Genomic DNA, 21,669 nt, shown 5'->3' with positions numbered 1-21,669 from the left:
CCTTAGCCAAGCATCTGCTAGGAATGTTAGAGAAATACAATACTATAATGGTTTTACCATTAATAGTGACTTTTAGGTCAAGATTTCAGGGTATATTACTCATTCTAATTTACTTGGTTGCTCTCTCTTTTAATTTAATATCAAGATGTGCTCTTAACCGACAGTAGGGGGACAGGGACATGTGCTGGGGGGTGGCTAAGGAGAGGTCAATGGAGGATAAAGGAGACATAAGTAATGCTTTCAACAGTAAAGAATTTAATTTAAAAAAAAACACACACACACACACACACACACAAAAACGATGTGCTCTTAAGCCCAGACAGGTGGTAGATATTATAACACTAAATCCCGTGTTACAGAAGCAGTAACCGATTCTTTGGAATTTCAGGAAGCAAGGTTAAGCTACTGAGGAGGGCCAGTTAAAAGCCCAAGATTCCTCCTACCCTATCTGGTCTTTGAGTCTCATTCGGCCTGGAAATCATCTTATCAACATAACATCTGTACTTGTAATATGTCTTGAATAGGCTGTTATATCCATTACACAAGAAGTCACACATGAGTTGAGAAAGAGTAAATGCAGCATCAAATGCAGGCTTTAGTTTAATCTTTACCAAAACTTAGAAATAATGTATTAAAAGCTGTCACTTACTTAGAGGATACCATGTAGCAGCCAATGTGCTACCAGAATTTCCAGTATTGAAAAATCATTCTCCTTTTAATACCCAAGTATGAGCAGTCCTATAGGGCAGCAGGAAGTCCAGGCGTTTAGCACAAGTGTTCCTAGGGAGCCCTAGAAATTGTATTTGCCTCTTTTCAGCCCTGGTTGCTTCTGTGACCTCAGACAGGGTGACTCCATGATGCTTCTTTCACTTGTGACTTCTCCCATGTCCCCTCCCTCCCAAGCATGCTTACAGTAAAACTATGCTGTAAAAAGACTTTATTGAAGAGTTAAGGATGTTAGGAAGGAATTTAAGAGAAGAAAAAAATAATTCTTAAGCCTGTTTTCATTTACTCACTCATTTACTCACTCATTTATTCACTCAACTACGTGTCAAACTAAAGGGACAGCAGTTAACAATGCCACTCTCAAGTGGCCACATTTGGTAGACTGCTCCCTGAGCTCAGCTGTATCTCTCTTCTTGTCCCCATTTGCAGCCCTGTGTGGGTTTTACCTTATCTCCACCAAAGGTCATGCCAGAGGCATTCCCCAGAGTGCTGCTCCAGCCCACCATAAATGTGACTCGTTGTTTTTGTGTGTCTTTTCACTAGTGCAGTTGTAAGTCTTTTTTTTTCTTTTCTTTTCTTTCTTTCTCTTCTTTTCCTTTTATTTTTCATTGTTTTTTATTTACAGTGGCCTCTTTTTTGCTAGTGTGGTTGCTAAGCCTCACCTAGAATAATAACATTAGCAAGTAATAGTTATTGAGTGTTTATTATCAGACATGAATCTCAGCAAATCGACTCATTTAATCCACACAACCCTAGGAGAAAGGTGATATTATTAATTCTCATTTTTACTCATTAGAAAAACAAGACACAGAAACTTAAGTAACTTGCCCAAGGTCACAGCAATGGTAAGGAAGAGAGCTAGTATTATGAACACAGGCAGCCTGGCCCCAGAGTTCATGCTTTTAACCACTATGCAATATCACTTTACACACACACACACACACACACACACACACACACACGCCAAAGAGAAACTTTCCAAAAACCTTCTATCCATCACTCTGCCTCTAGGAATTTATTCTACAAATATGTATGTGCATAGAGCTATGTCAAAAAAATGTTCATAACAGCAGTATTTGGAGTAAAAAATTTTATTGTTAATCAGTAGAAGACAAGTTAATATATAAGAAAACATCTATACCAGCAATTTTCAACCAGTGTGCAACAAGAATTTTTAAAACATGTAATATCTGACTAGTTAGTCAGTGGCACTGACTTCTTTTCCCTTAGACTGTCAAATAAAATAAATGACAACAGTCAACACAACAATAGCTGTCCAGTGTTAATGCCCTGTCCTGAGACGTAAATATATAGATCATATAATAGAGTTGCATCTTATTGGTCACGTCACATAATAAGATTGCATCTGATTAGTTAATTCTTGTACCAGAAATCCTTATATACAAGTATAGGCACCAGTTTTTTTAAAAAGTCACTGTAGAACAAAAAGGGTAGGTAAATACTTTTTTAAAAATCAATAAAAATTATACCTTTTTTTCAGATCTGCAAAAAATATATTTTTGGTATGCTGCAGAATTTTAGTAATTATTTTATTGTGCCATGAAATGAAAAAGGTTGAAAAACACTGATTTATACAACTGATTGCTATACAGCTATTAAAAAGAAGTTATGTAGAGACTTCAGGTTTAATATTGTGTGCTAAGTAAGCACATGTATTCATATCATTCCCTTTCTAAGAAACCATTAAGATAACAGTAATGGATTTTTTTTAAAGGCTTAAATCCACAACACAAAAAATAGAAAGAGACCATTAATATACAAGAAAATTCAACAAACTCCTGTAGAACAAAAAGGAGACAGAATATTATTAATTAATGAGGGGGAAAAGCCAGCCTGCAGAGTAGAACTCCAAAGAAGCTCTTGACTTGGGCAGCAGTACAATGGAACTTAAGAATAGGTCTGAAAATGTGTGATTTATTGAAGGTCTAATTATGGAAATCAAAGGTTTCCTATATCCTTCTATGTCTGCTACAAAATTAATAGATAAAATGAAAATATGAATGAATAAAATTAAATTAATAAAGAAGTGAATAAGTAAATAAAATAAAAATTAAGGTGGGGTCTTAAACTATTTAAGGAACTGTCTAATCAATTCTTATCTAAACTATATAATGAACTATCTAACAAACCAATAAGAGTAGCTTGTGTGGATGTCAGTATCCAGTAATAGGGTCTTTTGGTCTATTTAGGATCCAACATAATAGCAGAAAGTTTCCTGCCAGTTAAAGTGAACGAGTCTTTTTGCTAGTGTGGTTGCTAAGTCCTGTCAGCATTCACAGAGCTCCTGATCAACGTTCAAGCTCCTTCCTCCCTTGTGTAGCAATACGAATAGATTAGAAGACATTACAAGAAATTTTAAAATAATTGCAACATCAATGACAACAACCAAGGTAAACAAAAAAGGATCCTAGCAAGGAAGAGTGAGGAAATGGCAGCTGGGTAGGCAACAATATCCGCCATTCAGAGTACAGTGTGTACAAGTATGCAGTGAACTACAACGCTCCTGGATTCTGAGCAATGGATGGAGAGTAAGGGGGAGAATCTTTGCAACTGGATACCAAGAACATTCTCTTTGAGGGCCGCGGTAGTCATAACAGGGATCCTGGAGAATTTTTGAAACATTAATTCACTCGGCCATAAAAACTGTTTACACTTTATATATAATATAACTTTATAAACACTATTTGCATTTTTTAACTTTCAGAATTAATATACAGATCAATAGTTGCACATTGATGGCTCTCAAGCAAAATTAGTTCTCCAGATGTGTTTTGTTTGGCTAATGACATTTAAAAAAAATTTATTGCACTGCTGTTAGATCACAGTAACCTCCACTCATTCAGTTCTCAAGTTTATATAAACAGAACCCTGAAGACATTAGAGTTTGTGTTCTAGGGTGCGTATTTGTTATTGTTGGTGCACAGTCTCCTTTATTCTTTTCTTTTGGTAAAAGCACCCTGATTTCCTTTGCGGGGGAACCCTTCTATGCTCTGTGTAGAGCTCCAGTCCTGGTTCCAGAAATGGGAGTTAGATAATCAGCACACCCAAAGCCTCTGCTCACAGCAGTAGGTTCAAAGTTGAGCATAAGAACACATTGTTCCAATCAGAATAAATTCCAAACCTTGATTTACTGGACTTAACCTTAAAAGAGTGAAAGTCTGAAGCAGTTGCCAGCATCTTGCCTCTTTGAAGGAAGAGCTTACCCCGATAGAACCCACCCAAAATAGCATTTAAGAAGTGCAGAGAGCCCTAGCTGATTTGGCTCAGTGGATAGAGCATCGGCCTGCGGACTGAAGGGTTCTGGGTTTGATTCCCATCAAGGGCACATGCCCGGGTTGCAGGCTCGACGCCCCCTGTATAGGGTGTGCAGGAGGCAGCCAATCAATGATTCTCTCTCATCATTGATGTTTCTATCTCTCTTCCTCTCCCTTCCTTTCTGGAATCAATAAAAATATATTTTAAAAAATAAAGGTAACTTAAAAAAAAAAAAAAGACGAAGAAATGCAGAGGGAGAAACTGTGTCCTGATAAACTTCTGGATGAAGCTTCAGATGAGGCTCTATCTGTTCCTACACTTGGGTGTTATGTGAGCAAATTAATTCCTTTCCTGCTGCATTTGTTTTGAGTTAAGTTTTCTGTCACTTGCTACTGAAAGAGTCCTAATCTGCATATGATCCATAGGTCCCAGAAAATCACAGAAAATTTCATTATGATTACAGAATAGAATAAAAACTTTATAAACCTTGATAATGGCAAAACAAAGGGAGAGCTGAGAGATTTTGAAAGATAAAAGGATTGCTGTGGAGGGGGTAATATAAGTGCAGAGAAGGAGAGGTGGAACAATATTGGGAAGAGATAGGATGGAGTGATTAGCTAAATGTTCACCTACCTTATTAGAAATTTAATAAACAATATCTAAAATTGGTAGGTAATTATCAATTTTAGAAGCAGGGCTAGAGTGAGGGGATGAGGCAGAAAATGATTCCCATCCATTATAAACCATTGCATATGTTTTATATTTATATCAGGTGCAAATATTACTTTAATATAACTTTTATTTTTAAAAAAGGAATGAGGTCAGTTTACATGTGGTGATAAGGAAAATCTCCAAGATATATATTTTTAAATTATTTATTGTTTAAAGTATTACATATGTCTCCTTTTTCCCCCATTGACCTCTCCCTGGCAACTCCCACGCCTCCCCCCCCCCCCAGCATATGCCCAACGTCTGTGTACATTGGTTATGCTCATATGCATGCATACAAGTCCTTTGGTTGATCTTTTACCCCCTCACTCGACCCTCCCCTGCCTTCTCTCTGAGGTTTGACAGTCTATTCGATGCTTCTCTGTCTCTGGATCTGTTTTTGTTCATCAGTTTATGTTGTTCATTATATTTCACAAATGAGTGAGATCATGTGATATTTATCTTTCTCTGACTGGCTTATTTCGCTTAGCATAAAGCTCTCCATGTCCATCCATGCTGATGTGAATAGTAAGAGTTCTTTCTTTTTTTACAGCAGCATAGTAGTCCACTGTGTAGATGTACCACAGCTTTTTAAAAATATATATATATATTTTCATTGATTTCAGAGAGAGGAAGGGAGAAGAGAAAGATAGAAACACCAATGATAAATCATTGATTGGCTGCCTCCTGCACCTTCCCCTACTGGGGATTGAGCCTGCTACCCTGGGATGTGCCTTTGAATGGAATTGAACCTGGGACCCTTGAGTCCACAGGCGGATGCTCTATCTATTGAGCCAAACCAGCTAGGGCTGTACCACAGCTTTTTAATCTACTCATCTGCTGATGGGCACTTAGGCTGTTTCCAAATCTTAGCTATTGTAAATTTTGCTGCTATGAACATAGGGGTGCATATGTCCGGTCTGATTGGTGTTTCTGATTTCTTGGGATATATTCCTAGAAGTGGGATTACTGGGTCAAATGGGAGTTCCATCTTTAATTTTTTGAGGAAACTCCAATCTATTTTCCACAGTGGCTGCACCAGTCTGCATTCCCACCAGCAGTGCACAAGGATTCCTTTTTTTCCACATCCTTGCCAGCACTTGTTGATTTGTTGATGATAGCTATTCTGACAGGTGTGAGATGGTACCCCATTGTCATTTTGATTTGCATCTCTCAGATGATTAGTGACTTTGAGCATGTTTTCATGTGTCTCTTGGCCTTTTGTATGTCCACTTTCGAAAAGTGTCTATTTAGGTCTTTTGCCCATTTTTTTATTGGATTGGTTTATCTTCCTTTTGTTAAGATGTATGAGTTCCCTATAAATATTGGAGTTGAGACCCTTACTGGATATAACATTGGCAAATCTGTTCTCCCATTCAGTAGGCTTTCTTGTTGTTTTGTTGATGGTTTCTTTTGCTGTGCAGAAGCTTTTTATTTGGATGTAGTCCCATTGGTTTATTTTCTCCTTAGTTTCCATTGCCCAAGGAGCTGTATCAGTAAAGATATTGCTATGACATATGTCTGCTATTTTGCTGTCTATGGCTCCTTCTAAGATTTTTATGGTTTCCTGTCTTACATTTAAGTCCTTCATCCATTTTGAGTTTATTTTTGTGTATGGTGTAAGTTGGTAATCTAGTTTCATTTTTTTTGCATATGTCCAATTTTCCCAACACCATTTATTGAAGACACTGTCTTGACTCCATTGTATGCTCTTGCCTCCTTTGTCAAATAATAATTAAGCATAATGAGTTGGGTTGATTTCTGGGTTCTCTGTTCTGTTTCATTGGTCTATATGACTATCCTTGTGCCAATACCAGGCAGTTTTGAGAACAGTGGCTTTGTAATACAGCTTGATATCTGGTATTGTGATGCCTCCAACTTTGTTCTTCTTTCTCAGAATTGCTGGGGGCTATTCAGGGTCTTTTTTTTTATGCCATATGAATTTTTGGAGAGTTTGTTCTAGGTCTGTGAAATATGCCACTGGTATCTTAATGGGGATTGCATTGAATCTATAGATTGCTTTGAGTAGTATGGACATTTTAATGATGTTGATTCTACCAATTCTTGAACATGGTATATTATTCCATTTGTTTGTCTTCCTCTATCTCTTTTGTCAACGTCGTAATTTTCCAGGTACAGGTCTTTTACCTCCATAATTAAGTTTATTTCTAGGTATCTTAATTTTTTTGTTGCAATGGTAAATGGGATTTTTTTTTCAGTTTCTCTTTCTGTGAGTTCATTATTGGTGTATAAAAAAAGCTATAGATTTCTGGATGTTAATTTTGTATCCTGCTACATTGCCAAATTCATTTATTAAGTCTAGTAGAGGTTTTTTGGTGTGTTTTTTAAAAATATTATTATTGATTTCAGAGAGGAAGGGAGAGGGAGATAGAAACATCAATGATGGGAGAGAATCATTGATTGACTGCCTCCTGCACACCCCCACTGGGGATTGAGCCCGCAACCTGGGCATGTGCCCTGACTGGGAATAGAACCGTGACCTCCTGGTTCATAGGTCAATGCCCAACCACTGAGCCACGCCAGCTAGGCAAGTCTAGTAGTATTTTGATGGAGTCTTTAGTGTTTTCTATGTTCAATATCATGTCATCTGCAAATAATGAGAGTTTTACTTGTTTTCCAATTTGGATTCCTTTTATTTCTTCTTGTCTATGGCTAGTACTTCCAGTACTATGTCGAACAGGAGTGTTGAAAGTGGGCATCCCTGTCTTGTTCCTGTTCTTAGGGGAAATGGTTTTACTTTTTGCTCACTGAGTATGATGTTGGCTGTAGGTTTGTCATATAAGGCTTCTATTATGTTGAGGTATGATCCCTCTATTCCCACTTTGCTGAAAGTTTTTGTCAAGAAAGGGTGTTGGGCCCTAACTGGTTTGGCTCAGTGGATAGAGCATCAGCCTGTGGACTGAAAGGTCCCAGGTTCGATTTCGGTCAAGGGCATGTACCTTGGTTGCGGGCACATCCCCAGAAGGGGGTGTGCAGGAGGCAGCTGATCGATGTTTCTAACTCTCTATCCCTCTTCCTTCCTCTCTGTAAAAAATCAATAAAATATATTTTTTTAAAAAAAAGAAACAAGAAAGGGTGTTGGATTTTGTCAAATGCTTTGTCTTCATCAATTGATATGATTATGTGATTTTTGTCTCTCAATTTGTTTATGTGGTGTATCACATTTATTGATTTGTGGATATTGTGCCAGCCTTATATCTCCAGAATAAATCCCACTTGGTCATGGTGTATGATCTTTCTAATGTAATGCTGGATCCAATTTGCTAGAATTTTGCTGAGGATTTTAGCATCTATGTTCATTAGGGATATTGTCCTGTAATACTCTTTCTTTGTAGCGTCTTTATCTGGTTTTGGGATTAGGGTAATTCTGGCTTCATAGAAAGAGCTTGAAAGTGTCACTTCCTCTTGAATTTTTTGGAATAGTCTGAGGATGATAGGTTTTAGTTCTTCTTTGAATGTTTGCTAAAACTCCACTGTGAAGGTGTCTGACCCAGAGCTTTTGTTTGCTGGAAGTTTTATTACTGCTTCAATTTCCTCCATAGTTATTAACCTATTCAGATTTTTTATTCTTCCTGATTGAGTTTTGGAAGGTTGTCGTTTCTTCTAGGTTGACCAGTTTGTTGTAATAGAGTTGTTCATAGTATTTTTTTTTACAATTCTTTGTATTTCTGTGGGGTCTGTTGTTATTTTGCCTCTTTCATGTCTGATTTTGTTTATTTGGGTTCTCTCTCTTTGCTTCTTGGTGAGCCTGGCTAGAGTTTCATCATGCTTGTTTATCCTTTCAAAGAACCAGCACTTGGTTTCATTGATGTTTTGTATTGTTTTTTTGTTTTTTTTTTTGGTCTCTATGTCATTTATTTCCCCTCTGATCTTTATTATTTCCTTCCTTCTGCTCACTCTGGGCTTTTCTTGTTGCTATCTTTCTAATTCTTTAAGTTCTAGAGTTATATAATTTATTACCAGTTTTTCTTGTTTTTTTTTGAGGTAGGCCTGTAATGTTATAAACTTCCCACTCGGGACTGCTTTCATTGTGTCCCATAGATTTTGGATTGTTGTGTTTTCATTGTCATTTGTTTCCAAGATGTTTATTTCTTCTTTGATCTCTTTGGTAACCCAATCATCTATATATATAAAAAGCCAGTGACAGTAACTACTAGAATGACGGGTTGCTATGATGCCCACTGTGGCCAGCCAACCAGCCTGATCAGGGGCTGGGGCTGGCCGGCCAACCTCCTGCGGCCCCTGCCCCCAGCCGCCCTGCTCCTGATCAGCCTCTCCCACCCTGATCAGGGGGCAGGGCCAGCCTGCCAACCTCCTTCTGCCCCTCCCCCCCGCTGGCCCCACCCCTGATTGCCACCCCCTACCCCAATAGGGGGCATGGCCAGCTGGCCAACCTCCAGCAGCCCCTCCCCCCAGCCAGCTCCATCCCCGATTGGCCCCACCACTTCGATCAGGGGCAGGGCAGGCCGGCCAACCACACATGGCCCCTCCCTCAGGCCACTGGCCCCCATTTGGCCCCCCCACCCCATTCTGGGGTGAGGCTGGCCTGGCCACCACTCACAGCCCCTCCCCATGTCTGGCCTCACCCCTGATCAGCCCCCACCACCCTGATCGGCCCACGGCCCCTCTCCCCAGCCAGCTCTGCCCCTGATCATCCCCCCGACCCCAATCAGGAGTGGGGCCCACCAGCCAATCACCCGCAGCCCCTCCCGCCACCAACCCAGCCCTGATGTGGCCCCGATCAGGGCGGGCTGGCCAGCCAACCTCCCACCATCTTCTCCTCCCAACATCTTCTCCTCCCAACATGCCTGGCCCTGATCCTCCCCAATTGGGGCCAGGCTGGCTGGACCCCACCCATGCACGAATTTGTGCACTGGGCCTCTAGTTGTTTAATAACATGCTACTTAGTCTCCAAGTGTTTGAATTTTTGTGATTATTTTTATTGTACTTGATTTCTAATATTATGCCATTGTGATCTGAAAAGATGCTTGATATGACTTTAATCTTCTTGAATTTGGAGATTCTTTGCCTGTGTCCCAATATGTGGTCTATCTTTGAAAATGTCCCATGTAGTTCTATTTTTAATTTTTTGAGGAACCTCCATGCTATTTTTCACAGTGGCTAAAGCAGTTTACATTTTTGTCAACAGGGTACATGGGTTCCCTTTTCTCGACATCCTTGCCAACATTTGTTATCTATTTATCTATTTTCTTTTTTATGATAGACATTCTAACAGGTATGAAGTGATATATCATTGTGGTTTTGATTTATATTTCTCTGATGATTAGTGATGTTGAACACTTTTTCATTTACCTATTGGCCAATTGTATGTCTTCTTTGGAGAAATGTCTATTCAGTTCTTCTACCCATTTTTAAATTGGATTGCTTGGCTTTTGTTGTTGTTGCTGTCATGGAGTTTTATGTGTTCTATATATATTTTGGATATTAGCCCTTTATCAGATATATGGTTTACAAATATTTTCTTCCATTCCATAGATTGTCTTCTCATTTTGTTGTCTGTTCTTTTGATGTGCAAAAGCTTTTTAGTTTAATGCAATCCCACTTGATTTTTGCTTTTGTTGCTTGTGCTTTTGGTGCCATATCAAAAAGTTGTTGCCAAGCCTAATGTCAAGGAGTTTTTCCCTATGTTTTCTTCTAGGAGTTTCAAGTATTATGGTAGTCTTTAATTCATTTTGAGTTATTTTTTTGTGAGCAGCGTAAGATAGGAATCCAATTTCATTTTTCTGCATGTAGTTGTCCAGTTTTCCCAACACCATTTACTAAAGAAATTGTCCTTTCCCATTGAGTATTCTTGACTCCCTTATCAAATATTAGTTGATTGTATATGCAAGAGTTTATTTCTGGGATCTCTATACTGTTCCATTGGTATGTGTCTGTTTTTATGCCAGAACCATACTGTTTCTAGTAGAGTTTGAAATCAGGAAGTGTGATACCTCCAAAATATATTTTGAATGACAAAAGCAAATTGGAAATTAAGTCATTAATATGTGTGCATGTCTATAAATATGGACATATAAATGTATATATATGTATGTGTTTACATTTATAGAGAAAATTTATGGAAGTGTACCCAAGAAGTTAGTATCTGCCTCTGGAGAAAAGACATTAAACATCTGGCCTATAACCCTAGACGATTTAGACCAGTAGATAGAGCGTCAGCCTGTGGACTAAAGGGTCCCAGGTTCAATTCTGGTCAAGGGCACATGCCCGGGTTGCAGGCTCAATCCCCAGTAGGGGGCGTGCAGGAGGCAGTTAGTCAATGATTCTCTCTCATCATTGATATTTCTATCTCTCCCATTCCTTTCCTCTCTGAAATCAATAAAAAATATTTTTAAAATATTTTTTAAAAAAACATCTGGCCTAGGAAGATGACACTTTTCCTGATATACCCTGTTATAGTGTTTGACTTTTTTTTTAACCACATGCAAATATTAATTCTTCCATTTTAAAAAGCTAATATAGAAACATCCCAAGATGACATAGCACCAAAGTAATCATTTCTAGACAGGGACTCAGAAGTCATAGATTTGGCTCACATGATCTGTTCAAAGAGAAGATCAACAGGTTGATGTTAGTCACCTAAGAGTGAATGAAGTTATTCCATACCATCATCAGAATTTCTTAAGAATATTAGTCATTTTCCATATAAGACTTAGAGGTAAATCACTATCGTTGTGACTCATTTATTTAAACAATATATATTAAGAACCCAATATATAGCAGATTTGGAGTTAAGTGCTGCTATGGGGATATGAGTCAAACAAGAGAGGATCCTTACTTTCTTGGAGCTCAAAGGCCAGTGGCAGCATATGAGCATGCTAAGTGCAATAAAGAAAACCCACTGGCTTTCGGAAATAAATACTGATTGTGTAGGGAATAATGGCTGGTCCCCTGACATTCACTTTCTCCTTTGGGATCCCACTCATCACTGTTCTGATACAGTTGCCTTAGGAGGCACTGCCCTCTCCTTTATAATCCCAGCCCAGGAATAGTCACATCTATCCCTTCTCCTACACAGTTCAGCTGATACTAGTCTGTGATTGTGATGGTTGATTTTATGTATCAACTTGACTGGGCTACAAGATGCTAAGATAGCTGGTAAAACATCATTTCTGAGTACATCTGAGAGAGTATCTCAGGAAGAGATTAGCATTTAAATCAATGAGCTAAGTAAAGAAGAACTACCCTCCCCAATGTGAGTGAACATCAGCCAATCAGTTGAGGGCTCAAATAGAATAAATAAGCAGAAGGGGCAAATTTGCTCTCTGTTTGAGGGGAGACCTCCAACTTCACCTGCTGTGGGATGTCAGTGTTCCTTATTCACAGGCTTTCAGATTTAGATCAGGACTTACACCATTAGCTCCCTGATTCTCAGGCCTCTGAACTCAGACTGAATTACACCATTGGCCCTCCTGAGTCTCCAGCTTATAGATGGCAGATCATGGGACTTCTCAACCTCATAACTGTGTGAGCCAATTTCTCATAATAAATCTTCTCTTATATCTGTCTACCTCTCTATCTGCCTATATCTATCTATCTATCAACCTTATTCATTATGTTTTGCTGGAAAAGCCTAAATAATATACTGGTGTTTGAACAAACTTTACTGATTTTTTAAAATATGTCTTTATTGATTTCAGAGAGAAGAAGATAAAGGGAGAGATAAAAACATCAATAATGAGAGAGAATCATTGATCGGCTGCCTCCTGCATGCCCCCTACTGGGGATCAAGCCCACAACCCAGGCATTTTCCCTGACCTCCTGGTTCATAGATTGATGCTCAAACACTGAGCCACACCAGCCTGGGCAGATTTTACTGATTACAAAAGGGAATTTCATCTCTCAAAAAAAAAACACAAAAATGTTGTTTTTGTTTGATTTACTGGCTGCTAGATAATATCATTGACAGTGTCCCAAAGCCCCAGGTTATCCCTTCAGGGTCTCCCAGGGCTTCCTCCCTGCCTCCTATCTGTCCAGTCTCCAAGTGGCAGTTTATATCTTATCCCTTCATGCCATCTAGACTCCTTAGAGACTGGGCTTAAAAGACAAAGCCCTGAGAAAGGAAGGAGCCCCCTCCCACTCCTGAGAACCACTTTTCTAGTCATTTCCTATCCCGGTATGATTGACATTGAGACTTCCCCTCTGCCCACATCCCACCAAGACAAATAATAACAACAGCATTCATGAGTTCAGTATCAGTCTCTGAAAGTAGCAAGGGGGGTTGGCTTCCTTCTAAGGGTGGAGGAAGGAAGGTCACCTAACAACGAGAGGGGTTATCACTGTTCCACCATCACCAGTTATGTGGTTCTCATCAGCAGATGGCTGGTTGGTGACCCACCTTCAAAACTCCATTTTAGAGTCTGTTTCCTAGGACCACTCTGACAAAGAACTGTTCAGATTGGGTTCCTTGGCAGGCAGACTCTGAGTCAGAGATTGATATGTAGAACATTTATTGAGAAGTACTCAAGGAAATAGGATTGGACAAAGAGAGAAGATGAACTGCAATGTAGTTACATCAAAGGCTTCAGCTGATCCCCTGAGGAACTCTGGAGCTGGGATGGCTCTCCAGAGTTGTTCCAAATTCAGCACACATGGTTGGGCTTTGATACATATACATTGACAAGTCATCAAATACAGCCTGCCCCAGAAAGGGAGCCTGACTTTGGACAAGGTAGCTCTTCAGAAGAGAGTAGTTCTGGAAGAGGAATTTAGTTGACAGCTCTAAACCACTCACATTCCCAGCAGTTGGGAGAATAAGAGCTTCAATCCTGAAGGAGGTATCATATTACATCATTCATACAGACTCCCAGGAGCTCTTAAAAGCACTTTGAGGGAGGCGAGAAGGCTGGAGCTGTTATATAATGGATAGAGAGGGTACACCCAGAGATATACATACTATGTAGATACAATGGTTACCCTATTCTTATAGTCCAGGTAATAGAGATTACACATAGTTTGTTATTTGCCCCTACCTTTCACAAAAACCCTGAGACTAATATATACAGAAATAAATACATAAACATATTATATGTGTTTTATATACAGAAATAAATACATAAACATATATTATATACAGAAATAAATACATAAACATATTATATACACATATAATATGTTTATGTATTTATTTCTGTATATAATACATGTATAATATGTTTATACTGGCCCATATGTATACATATATTTCTTAGCTCTATCACTGAGAGGACCTAGACACTCTGGTGGCAATGAGCACACCTAGTTCCAATATCCTGGTTTCTAAATACCATTCTCAAATTAAAGGAAACAGGGCTCTTTGGAGGAGTGATTAGGACAAAGAAAATACCAGATGAGCCTGGAGCATCTTTTGGTAACCAAGAGTAAGGACGTCATAAAAAGAAAGGTGGCATGTTAAAAGAACACAAAAGCCAACCTGGAAGAGCTCCCAAGGTCTAAATCTGGAACAAATTAAGTAATAAAATAAATAATGATGATATTGGGTTATAATCCAAAGCTCAAAATTAATACCCACAAGACCATACTGGTATAAATAAACAATTGAATAAATAAATAGAAGGGAAAGGATAACTCTTCCTTACACAAGAACACAAATTAGTAAAGGTAAAAATGAGGGAGGTAGAAAATCACCATTGAATACCACATGTACTGAAGAGAATTACTGTGGAATAATGGATCATAATTCCCCAAAGGAGAGGATTGGCCACCACAATATTTACATTTTCCCAAGGCAACATATTTTGGTTAATGATCAGTCGGGGGCTAAGCAGGCAACAGATGGTACACTCAAAGGGTGAAATTAAAGGTGCTTAATGGAGAATTTATACAGAGGTGTGAGGAGGTTTAAGGGAACCAACCAGGAAAGGCAAAGCATTCTGACCCATGGATCTAAACAGACAAGGGGAGGTGCCATGGGCCCAGAAGTTGTCTTTCTTGACAACAGAGATGGAGCCCCAGAAGCAGGGTTGCCTCATAGAAACTGTAGTTGCAGCAAAATGCACCTACTGCCAAAACTGCAGAGACTCAAGCAGGGAATGGGGAAAATAAATACCCAACCTGCCACTCTCCTGCCCTCTGATCTCCTATTGGCCAAACCCAACAAGAAGTCAGAAGTCAGGCAGTCCACAGAGGTCAGCCTCCAGGGACACACAACAGGGCAAGGAACATAAAGAATGCTTCTGGTAGAACAAATGGAGAATATGATTACACTGATCAGGAAAAAAACACATGAATTTTAATTTCATTAATATGTGTTATGGGTTAAACTGTGTCCTCCCAAAATATTTGCTGAAGTCCACCCCTCAAAATGTGACCTTATTTGGATTTAGGGTCATTGCAGATGTAATTAGTTAAGATGAGGTCATACTGAAGTAGAGTGGTTTTTAATTCAATATGACTGGTGTCTTTAAAAGAAGAAGAGTCAGAGACAGACACACAGGGAGAATGTCATTTGACTACAGAGACAGAGATTGGAGTAATGGGTCTACAAGCCAAGGAATATCAAGGATTATCAGCAAACACCAGAAGCTAGAAGAGCCAAGGAAGGATTCTTCCTAAAGGTTTCAGAGGGAGCATGGCCCTACCAACACCATGGGTTTGGACTTCCAGCCTCCAGAACTGTGAGACAGTGCATTTCTGTTGTATGTAAGCCTTCGTACTGCCTTGGGACAGCAGCCCTAGGAAATGAATACAATGTGTTTATGTGAATCAGAGAAGGAAATCATAAATTTTGACTTCTGCCACATAGAGAACTTTCTATCTAGTGAAACCCACAATTTTCCTAATAGTCTTTGTATTTCACTTTTGGGACATCCGCATTTGAAAAAGTAAATAATTTCAAAGATTTCAAGGTTTTGTTTTTAAAACGTATTATCATATCTACTGGACATCAGCAATACTATGCAATAAGAATTAATATTGACATGGACTGTTACAGAACTCTGCTTCAAAGAGCAAGTTAAACTTCATATACTTCATTTTATCATGCAAGAAATGGACTGATAACACATTAAAAATGTCAATAACTAAGATGAATATTGAATAGCTTTTTATGTTTACTCACAATTACCAGAAAATTTAAAATTTAAAAACAATTTTAAAAACAAATTTAAAATTTCCCAAGCAGAAGTTAATCATTTTATTCTATAACAGTTACCCTCACCTTTTATTTGATGTTATTTTTACTGTCTCAAGCATCTTATGGTATCTGATAGCATATCTAGTGAGAAGACTGAAGCAACCACAGGCTGCATCTACTACCTGTAGTGGTCAGGGAGTAGCAAAATACAGATCTAAAGTGGAAGCAAATATGTTTTTAAGATTTATTAATAGATTGCCATCTGCTGGTTGGAAGATCACTTCTATGACTTCTATGTATGAACTTGTTTCTCTTAAGATGTCAATGAATGATAAAATAAGCATGTTTAGGGCCATGGTAATGCATTTAAAATAGTAATGGGCTATAAGTCAGGGGCCTCATGTCATAGTCCCAACACTGTCAGTGAACACATGGCCATGCACAAGCCATGAAGTCTCTCTTGGCTTTCATTATTAAATCATTTTAATTGATAAAATCACTTTAATTAATAAAATGATATCCAACTGTCTGATTTATAAACACATCACCCCCTCAATTATTGTGATACATGAGAAATTTGGTGAAATTATTATATGTGTGCCTTATCAGCAGCATAAGAAATTATTCAGAACTAGAGGCCCAGTGCACGAAAATTTATGCTTTTGGGGGGGTGTGGTTCCCTCAGCCCAGCCTGCGCCTTCTCACAGTCCAGGAGCCCTCAAGGGGTGTCCGAGCAGCGGGCCCTGGCCTCCCCCCATCATCCCTCTGCTGCCGTTGGTCACCCCAACCCCCTCCCCCCATCGCCGTCCCCTCCCTCTGCCTGCTGGTACGCCTTGGCTGGCCTGGTGCTGCCTGCTCACCGGCCCGCCCGCCGCTGACCAGTCCTTCTGCCACTCAGTCGATCTGCATATTATGCTCTTATTATATAGGATAATCATTCAGTGTGGGGTCACTAGGGTGCCTATCAGGGCACTTGTGGATTTGTCCAGGAGTTCCCACTCTGTGAAGCTTTGCCTTGGGGGTTTCCAATTTCCCATGCCTTTATGAACAGACTCTGAAATGATCACTCTGCTTTTCTAAAACCACTTTCATATCACCTTGAAGAGTTGAGCTCAGAACACAATAGTAGAAGCCCTCGTGCATTTTTGAACCTCGGTATCTAGTTTTCTCTTCTTTCACCTGAAGCATGCTAGGGCCTGAAGCTAACTACCAGAGACTGTAAGTAGATGCAACCAGCATCTATTAGACTTACAGATTGTATTTCAAAGCCCCCTTCTCCATTGCCTTTGTACAAGTGTCTCCCCTGAAAATTGGAAGGTCATTATATCATTTTTCATAACCATTTGTTACAATGGCTATGATTTCAAGAGAAAGACAACTAAAAAAATAGTTTTAGCAAACTAAGGAATTTGTTGGCTCATATAAGGGAGTGTAGAATGGGCTTTGGGCAGGATTATGCATGAGTATCCACATGTACTCTCCACTGGCCTTTTCCTACCACCACTCAAAAGTTCTCAAGTCATTCCATAAGTGAATGAATTCAAAATCTTACCCTTAAGTAATTCTGTGAGTTTTTCTACATTTATCTTGGGTATCCAGGAGTTAAATTTATCTTTTTGTCTGAAAGTTATTCACAGAGTACTCTATTGGTTTAGCCTTTTAGATCTTGGTCAGCTCTCAGTCAGGTTATAGTAATTTATATTTTCTCACACATTCACAGACCTAGTTACAGGTGTTACCCATTGTGACCAAGTTACTAAGAATTCCATGTACTTAAAACTATTAATATGAGGGGAAAGAAAAATATAATAAAAGGAAGGCTAACAACTCCTTGCTTTATTCTAACCCACTCTAATAATAGTATTAAAAATACAAAATTACTCAATACATTTTTTACCAGAGAACGTGAATAAGAACTATTCATTTTGTTCTCTGATCCTGAAATACTAACCTAATTTTAAATTTCACATATATATATTTTTTTCTACCAGCAAATATAGAGAAAATTCTGAATTACTTAAAACAAAAAAATTTAGACATAGAATAGATCACCAAAATTTCCTTAAATTGTTCCTATTTCTTTATGATGTTATGTTGCTTAAGATGTTAACAGGATCTCTCAAAATAATACTATGAAAATCCCCCACCCAAATACAGCAACTTACTTTTGTGACATCACTATATAATTTATAGCAGAACCTTTGCTTTTTACAGTTTCCCACTTTCTTAAAGTATTAGATATTTCTAGTAACTTTAAAAATTATTTATTATATATTTAATGTTACACAACCTAGGAAATGGATATTAAAACCTTCTAGAATTTCACTACCCTGGGACTAATATAATTTCTAGTCTTCTTACTTGAATATTTTACCTACCTCATAGAGTATATACAACTTATTAACCCTATTTTCTTCACTTATTAGAAGTATTTCACAGCGTTACAAAGTCTTTACATTATTGTTTTCTATTATATGTTGTATGACTACTTTCTGCTTTTTACTATAAGAAAAACACTGGGAGAAGAATTTTCATGAATACAGACTTTTCTCTATATTTAGATTATCCCATCAAGATATTAACACAATAATATAAATATTTTCATGGTTCTTGAAATTGTCAAATCTTCTAAAAGAATGTATTTTATTTCTTCTTAACAGTAAACTCATTGGATATGAATAAAGCACTAAGCAGAAGATTGCATACAAGATTTCTACTAGCCAACAATCCTTTTTAATATGACTCAAATTATAGGTTTTGAAAATATTTTAGTTTTATTCAAAATAATAAAACATGTATTAGATATTTTTTAATTCAGAGAAATACAAAGGGAAAACAAGCAAGCAAAATAAGGCCACAATTTACCTGCTCTGATTACTCGGTTGACATATTTTAATAAAAGTAATATATGTATTCAGTGAGAAAATGTGAACTACATAGAAAAAAAATGCCACATTAAAAGTAAGAAAACCTCACATAATTTTCAATCTTCTCCCCAAAGCAATTTACAGCTCAAATTTTTGTTCAAAGTATAGAATCTATCTTCTTCCTGGGGCAAAGGGGAGAATTTGAAATACAGAAAAATATACAACAGAGGTATTTTTAAATATATATTTAAATAATATGTATAGGAAAATGAAGGGAAAGAAGTAGAGATGACTCTTTTAAGATATTATAAAAGGAAACAGAAATATGAGGCAATAGCTGGTGATTGGGGAATTTGAGAATAATTTTGTTTGTTTTTTGGTGGGAGATAAAAAGGCAGATTTTTCTAACAAGTCAACAAAAAACAAACAACCCAATTAAAAATTGAACAAAGCACTTGAACAGATTTCTCCAAAGAAAATATACCAATGGCCAACAAGCCCATAAAAATATGTCCCTCAAAATCACTAGTCATTGCAGAAATGCAAATCAAAACTACAACGAGCCCTGGCCAGTTGGTTGGAGTGTCATCCTGTACACCAAAAAGTTGCAGGTTTGATTCCCAGTCAGGACATATACCTTGGTTTCAGGTTCAGGCGTGTACAAAAAGGTAACAGATGTCTCTCTCTCTCTCTCTCTCTCTCTCTCTCTCTCTCTCTCTCCAAAATCAATAAGCATGTCCTAGGATGAGGATTAAAAAACACACAATGAAACACCATTGATGGCAATTATATTTTAAAAAGCAGAAAACAATAGGTGTTGGTGAGGATGTAGAAAAACTGGAAACCTTGTACATTGTCAGTGGGAATACCAATATAGTGCAAACACTAAGGAAAACAATGTGGCAGTTCCTCAAAAAGTTAAAAATAGGTCTACTGGATGATCCACCAATTCCACTTCGGTATAAGAATTGAAAGTAGGGACTCATGGTCATAAGAGCATTATTTTCAACAACAAAAGGTGGGAACAACCTAAGTGCACATCAATGGATGAATGGAAAAACAAAATGTTGTATGGATCTGGGGTGATGGATTTCAATAATCCATATCCTATCTAATAAAAGAGTAATATGCAAATTAACCATCGCTCCAACACAAAGATGGCGGTGCCCATAGCCACAAGATGGCGGCGCCCAGTCCTCACAGCCCTGCTGGAGTCCTCCAGTTCCATGGAGTGGCCGCTGAGAGCAGGGCCTGCTTGGCCGTTGCTGCGGCGACCCGGGAACAGCCAAGCAGGCCCCTGCAGACAGCAGAGAACCACAGGAAGCAGGCCTAAGCCATCAGTAGGACATCCCCTGAGAGCTCTCAGATTGGAGAGGGTGCAGGTCGAGCTGAGGGACCCCCCTCCCTGCCCCCCGTGCACGAATTTCATGCAGCGGGCCTCTAGTAATGGAATAATAATCCATATAATGAAATATTATTCAGCCTTAAAAAGGAAAGAAATTCTGAAACATACTACAACATGAATGAATCTTGAGGACATTATGCTAAATTGGTCACAAAAAGACAAATACTATTATTGCACTTATATGGGTTATCAAGAGTAGTCAAATTTATAGAGACAAAAAAGCAGAATGGTGATTTCCAGGAACTGGAAGGAGGAGCAAATGGGCAGTTATTATTTAATGGTACAGAGTTTCAGTTTTGATAAAAAGTATCCTAGCCCCAGCCGCAGGCTCCTAAAAAGTTTGTCCAGGGGAGACAAAATGGCAGCCGAATAGGCAGACGGGTCCAGCACCTTCTCACAGAACAGATAGAAGAAACAGCTGAATTGAATAATATCCACCCAGAATTGGCAAATTAAACCCAGCTGGAGAGACAATCCACAGACAGAAAGACCAGGCTCCTTCTAGCAGCACAGCTGCACCCAGCCTTGAGCTCAGCAGGGAGACAAAGATTCAAAATACCTCCAGGGAGCCCTGGGGGAATGGGTTGAGGGGCCATTTGTCCTGGAAACTAATACAGAAACACCACCACCTAAAGGCCGTGTCAGAAATAGATGCTTGTGTAAATATGACTGAAAACAGGCAGAAAAACAAAGTGGGCAGATTGGTCCCACCTGGCTGAAACCAAGGCAGTGGCATCTGACACAGAGGAGTGGTGGATTCTTGGGAGCTTCAACACGGTGCTGACTATCTAGCAGGAAGCTGAGACATGACAGAACAGTGGAGGGGGGTCTTAGACCAGCCCCCAGGGGACATTAAATACTAAGCTGAAGTGAATGAACTTCACTACTTTACTTTTTTTTTTATCTTTTACTTAAGAAACTAAAAACTTATTTCTTTTCTTTATTTTTATTATTTTTATTTATTATTATTATTATTATTATTATTATTACTAGAGGCCCAGTGCACAGATTTGTGCACTGGTGGGGTCCCTTGGCCTGGCCTGCAGGGATCGGGCTGAGGCCAACAGTCCAACATCCCCCGAAGGGTCCTGGAGTGCGAGAGGGCACTCTGCAAAGTTGCTGTCATTCAGCAGCTCCTATGTTGAGTGTCTGCCCCCTGGTGGTTGGTGCACATCATAGCTACCGGCCAGGCAGCCAGGCTGCTGGTAGCTTAGGCTTTTATATATATAGATTTTTTTTTGGATTAGTGCTCTACATTCTATTTTTATTTTTATTTTATTATTTTTATCATTATTTTACTCTATCTCATTTTTTCCTTTATGCCAACCTTTTCTTCTTTACTTCCCCCTTTTTTATCCTGTTTCTCTTCTCCTGTTTCTGCTTTAGTTTTGCTCTCTCCTTTCTTTTTACTCCTTGTTAAAAATTTATCTTCTTTATCTGCTCTATGGATGCATTACTATAATAAAAGTCTCTGTTGGCTTACTCATATATCTAATTTCCTCTCCCCTGCTCCAAGTCAAAGCACCCTTCTCTTTTCTCTTTCTTCACTAGCCAATTTTTTTCTTGTTATT

This window comes from Cnephaeus nilssonii, assembly GCF_951640355.1.
Source record: "Cnephaeus nilssonii genome assembly, chromosome: 1".
Classification (NCBI taxonomy): Eukaryota; Metazoa; Chordata; class Mammalia; order Chiroptera; family Vespertilionidae; genus Cnephaeus; species Cnephaeus nilssonii.
Note: the sequence above shows the minus strand (reverse complement) of the source record.